Raw genomic sequence first — 6292 nt, 5'->3', positions numbered from 1 at the left:
TCAAAAATTTTTTTTCCAGGAGCGTTTATTCCTTATCTGAAGCACACAAAAAGCTGCATGCCAGCATGCGGATGGTGATTTGTTTTTTTTTTCTTTTTTTTCTGGTGAGCGCCACAATCTAGCCCTGCGATTGGTTGTTAATAGTACATTTGAAAATGCTGATCGCATGTTTGTCTGCGAGTTGGGGTGTTTGTGGCTGGACTTGAGCAAAAAAAAAGAGCTGGAAGTGTTTAATGAATTACATAACTGTTTGATGGATTTCCAGGCTGAGGAGCGAGGGGCGGGTCTTCCAAAGTCCCTCGACCCCCCGTGATTTGTCGAGTCAGACCGCAAGTCCCACCCACATTCTTAAGCCCCTGCTCACTCCATTTCTTTTTTTTCTTCTTCTTTTCTCTCTCTTTTTTGTTGTTGTTGAGGAGATCTGGGTGTTTTTTTCAAGGGCTGTTTTCTGAGGGGAGAAATCCAACATGAATAATGGTGCATATTCATTGGCCGTGAATTTCCCCGAGAAATGATGATTTCATCCCTCTGCCCTCAGAATCACTTTGGAGACCACACACTGAAAATACCAGGAATGGCCGTAATCAAAATATCGCCTTTTGCTTGCTTAGTGTGCATTAATTTTCTATTTTTATTCACGCTGGAAGCTGCACAAGAGAAACATTCCCCCTCGTTTGTCCAGGCTCCGGCGGATTGGCCGTGTTGTGACTGGGTTGGAGGACAGCGATTCCTACACCGAGTGCCTCTCAAATCCATGGGGGTTCACTCAGTGTATGGATCAGTTATCCAGCTGTAACAGCAGCCAAGACATCTGTGTAGCTAGCAGGAACTAAGCCCCCACTATCTGAACACTGGGAATAGGAAAACCAGGATTAGCTGGTCAAATTTCATATCATGGTCATCCATTCTGCACACGGTAGCATGTGCCATCCATAAAAAAAAAAAAAGTGTTCTGCACTAAATTCATGATGCAGTCTTAACAATGGCACACCCCGCTAGCATGCACCGGGGCGTGCACGTACGAAAGGTGTGGGCAAGCCTCACCACCACCGATGTGGAAGAGCGAGGGCTCGTTCCAAACTGTGCATCCGCAGGGTTTCGCCGGGTGCGATAATGCCGTAAAAGAAGAAACATTTTTTCACCGTTGCGTAATCAGACTGTCCGCCATGCTTTGAAGGATTAGTAAGACAAAGATGACGTAACTACGCGAAGGCCTTGGCTGGAAATGGTTAATGGAAAATCAATTAAACTGGGCTCGGTTGCGAGCCAGACGTGGAGTGGTAGCATTGTCTTAACGGTGGAGAGTTTTACGAAGACACGCCTGGGGACAGTATGTACAGAACGGGGTGTTTTTTAGAGTTTGGCTGTATTTGATGCCTGTGTAAATTACATGTATGTACCGTAAGGTGAGGTGGAGGTGGAGGGGGGGGTGTGTTTGAAATGAGTGCACATTTGAAAGCGTGCACGCATGGGAGACTTCAGGAATGGAAGCCTGTGTTCTCACATATGTGACCTCCTGTGTCCTAGAATGCCGCCTCCACCCAACCACACCCCCTGGCACACACACACACACTCTCACACACACACACACACACACACACACACACACACACACACACACACACACACACACACACACACACACACACACAGAGTAAGTATTCTGCCTTAGACAGGCCAGGTTGCCAGAGCTACACAAACTCCCACCCATTAGCGGCAGGAATCCAACATAACCATGGCAACCAGTCTCTCACCCCCAGGGAGACGAGCAGCAGAACTGAAAGGCTCCATTCAATTTCCACATCCTAGTGCAGCGACACAAAAATGGACACACACGCCGCCCCGTGCACGCGTGCTGCACACAACCACAGGCAAGCGCGCGCACACAGACTGCTCGGGCACGCAGAGACACATCCAACACAACCCACTCGCTCTCACAGCCCCCAAGTCACTCCAGCCTACCCTGCCTGCCTCCGCTGTGGTGAGTGGGAGCTCGTTAGAGACACCACACACTACACTCTCTCATCCAGTCCTTTATGTACACACACACACACACACACACACACACACACACACACACACACACACACACACACACACACACACACACACACACACACACACACACACACACACACACACAGTGCAACAATAATTACACCCTGTTCTTCATTAGAAGACACACAATTAGAGGAAGACAGGAGACAGACATCTTATTTCACATACAGAGACCACCTTACCCTCCCCCTGGGCCGAGAGCGGTGATGATGAAGTGCTGTACTGGGCCACATCACCTGAATATCAAGAGAACATGCAGAATGACAACACAGCTTTCACGATCGTATCCATCAGCGGCTAGCGATGGCGCTCGAGTACCGATGCTTTCAAGGTACCAGAGTAGGAGGAACCGAGCGGACCCATACAGTGTGTACGAACGGTGCTTCACATGGACGCCACACATCACATTAACACACACGAGTAGTGTTCCACAGCCGGTGATACCATCAGCCAAGAGAGGTCACATATACTACCAGGGAGGGCTGATATGTTGGTTTATTATTATCTTTTACTGAATGCCTTGATATTGATAACGATTTTGTGGATGATTATTGGTGCTTTCACGAGATATTTACACACAATAGAAAATGTCGATAAATGATCATTTGTAATGCGGACATGATGAGCAAGCAGGTAGAGACCGCCATCGTCCAGTTCACTAAAACAGTGGAATAAGTTCAGAAAATGGCCTCGCTTTACTGTAATGCTGCCTTTAAGACCAGGGAATAACCACATTTAAGTTATATCACCAGATTACCACAACCACAATCCCACAACACATCTAGTTTCAGATCAACATTTTGATTTTATATCGATATATTGCCCGGCTCCAGTCAGTATCCATAAATCCCTTATGATAGCCAAAGCTATCGCTGCTATGTTCTCACAATTGCGTCAAACCTGGAAGTGAGGCCAACTTCAACTAGTTTTTCATGTATAATTTCCTTCCTCTGTACAGAAGGGAAGATAAAAGGCTGGAGAAAGCTGAGGTCAGGTATAGCTGAGCCCAGGAGGATGCTGGTATGTGTTATATGTTGATAAGACAGATAACTGCAGTTATCTTGCAGTCCCACTTCATCAGCTTGCTGAATAAGAATGTAGCCCTGATCTCTGAAGAAACCCCCCCCCACCTCCATCCATCCATCCATCCATCCATCCATCCATCCCAGCCGACTGATGGAGTGTGGTGTACTCCTTGTGTCTCCTCGGCCTAAAGCTGGGGAGTCCACTTGCAGGGTTTAACAGGGACTAGCGAGGGGAAGGTAAATGACACGCGGTGGGAAATGGACCTCTGTAAATATCACATGGAAATAAAGAGAGACCTGGTTACAGGCGAGGTTGTAGAGAAGTAGAGGAAAAACACAGAGAATGAAAGAGAGAGCAAGGAAAGACACCACCCCCACTTGAAAAGAGAAAGACATAAGAAGACGTTGAGAGGAAGGTACGCAGAGGGCGTCACATATAGACATAGACCAAAACGACTGATGGAGAACCATTCTCAGTTCACATGGGATCCTCGGAGAGCCGAGATGATTTTCTAACATTGTCCCAAACAGACCTTTGACATGGTTAGCTTCACCCAGTAGTCTAACTTCACCTCTATGTCAGAGGGCAAACGCTGCATTGTATCCTGTGATAGGGGCATGAATGCAAAATGGATGCATAAGCTGTCATAGACCTGGTGTTGAGTTAACTGCAGGGCCCGAGGATTTTTGGGAAGTCCTTTGAAATTCTTTATTCGTAACCATAAATCATTTCTTCAGTTTTAGTGAATCCGGCATCTTCAGGTGGTCACGATAGTTTGTTTTCATACTGCGAATCCCAGAGTTTCGTCCGAAACGAACGTGATCCTGAACACACAGAAAGTGTTCACCTGCTGGTCACAATCTTCACCGGTCGCAGATTTTGGTGTAACACCGGCATGGTTTGGGTGGGCGTGCACTGCAACAATAGGAGCACACTGAGAAGATAATCCAATGGTAGCGTTCTTATTTTGGAGAAAGAGAACTGATCTAAAATGTCGTCCAACACGGTTATATTGAACAACACATCAATCCATATCAAATATTCAATTAGACCTAATTAAATATTGGACAGCATTTAGCTTTGTAGTCAAGATTTCAAGATTCAAGATTCATTAATTTACTGCCATATCAACTTTGCAGTTTATTTGCAATTTGTTTTCAAAGATAACAACAGTAAACAAATAACCATACAATTCAAACCAGGAGTGTCCACAAGAACATACCATTACAATTATATTGTAATAATTCAGTTAATGCAACCATATGGCCCATGCAGATATAGTGACAAATTAAAGTGTGTGTGCTTAAGGAGTCTATACTTGTACAATCAGTGAAGCATTTAGCAAGCATATACTGCAGGGTATAAGTGCCACTGTGGAAGCGAGATCTTCTGGTCTTGATACTGCGGAGTCTTTTACCCGAAGGGAGATGTTTGAATAGGGGGTTGGCCGGGTGTGAGGAGTCTTTTAAAATTTTAAAACCTTTCCGCTGAATGTGGATATGGTATAATTCAGAAATAGTGGGGAGTTCGCAGCCAATTATTTTTTAAGCTGTGCGCACGACTCCGTCCAACAGTTTTTTTTTCTCATTGGCTGTAGAATTGCCATACCACACAGATATTAAGCAAGTGAGATAAGATGAGATGTACTTTATTAATCCCCATGGGGAAATTCATCCTCTACATTTAACCCATCCCAACACACACTCTGGCTAGGAGCAGTGGGCAGCTGCAGCACCCGGGGACCAACTCCAGTTCTTCTTGCCATGCCTCGGTCAGGGGTGCAGACAGGAGTATTAACCCTAACATGCATATCTTTTGATGGTGGGAGGAAACTGGAGCATGCTGAGGAAACCCACGCAGACATAGGAAGAGCATGCAAACCCCACACAGAAAGGACCTGGGATAGCCTGGAGTTCGAACCCAGGACCTTTTTGCTGTGAGGCAACAGTGCTAAAAACTGGGCTACACGTGCACACTTTTTTTTTTACAGATCTGTAGAACTGTAACATTGCCACCCTCGACACTCCAAATTTCCTAGGCTGCCTTAGAAAGAGTAATCTTTGGTGAGCTTTCTTCTGGATGGTGGTGAAGTTGTCTCCCCATTTCAGGGAGGAAGAGATTGTAGTCCCAAGGAATTTGAAATGATCCATTCTCTCTACCACCTGGTTGTTAATGGCCAGCAGTAGTAGCTCTCCCTGATTTGTATGGAAGTCAACTACAAGTTCTTTAGTTTTGTTGAGGCTCAGTTTCAGATGGTTATTGTTACACCAGTCGACAAAAAAGGAAACCTCCTTTCTACGTATAAGCTGTCTCATCATTACAGGAAATCAGTCCCATCAGTGTTGTATCATCAGCAAACGTAGTCATTTTTACAGTGTCAGAGTGTGTAATACAGTCATTGGTGTATAATGGGTAGAACAGAGGTGAGAGGACACACCCCTGAGGGGCAGTTGTGCTAATGGTCATGAGTTTGCAAATCTGTTGTTGAATTTGACAAACTATATTCTGCCCAGTAAGAAGTCCAAGACCCAGAGACATGGAGACTGATGGAAACCTAGCTGCAAAAGCTTGTTATATAGCCTTGTGGGTATTATTGTATTAAAAGCTGAGCTATAGCCAGTGAACAGTACCTGAGCATAAGTGGCAGACACCTCTAGATGCTGCAAGATGGAGTGGAGACAGAGAGATACAGCATCATCCACTGACGTACTGGCCCTGTACACAAACTGATTGGGATCTAACACAGCACTGGACAGATTTTTATATACTATACGCTCAAACACTTTCATTACAACAGATGTTAAGGCAACAGGCATGTAGTCCTTTAAACAGCTAACAGTGGGCTTCTTAGGCACAGGAATTATTACTGCAGATTTAAAGCATGCTGGTACTTAACACTGGTTGATAGACCAATTAAAAATACAAGTCAGAACAGAAGCAAGTTCAGCAGCACACCGGTTTAAAGTGGCTGAGGACACAAGATCAGGGCCTGCAGCTTTCATGCTGTTCTGGTTGGGTAGCAGACACTTGACCTCATGCTTTCAATCACAAAAGGTGGACTCAGGGGGGCTTCCACTGTAGGCAGACTCTCAGTCGGTTGAGGTTTTATAAAAACGATAGTAGAATTCATTAAGCTCATTAGGGAGCTTGTAGTCATCATTACAGGCTGAGTGTTTGGCCTTATAGTTGGTAATTTGCCGCAGTCCCT

This window comes from Lampris incognitus, chromosome 11, assembly GCF_029633865.1.
Source record: "Lampris incognitus isolate fLamInc1 chromosome 11, fLamInc1.hap2, whole genome shotgun sequence".
In the NCBI taxonomy this organism is placed as follows: Eukaryota; Metazoa; Chordata; class Actinopteri; order Lampriformes; family Lampridae; genus Lampris; species Lampris incognitus.
Note: the sequence above shows the minus strand (reverse complement) of the source record.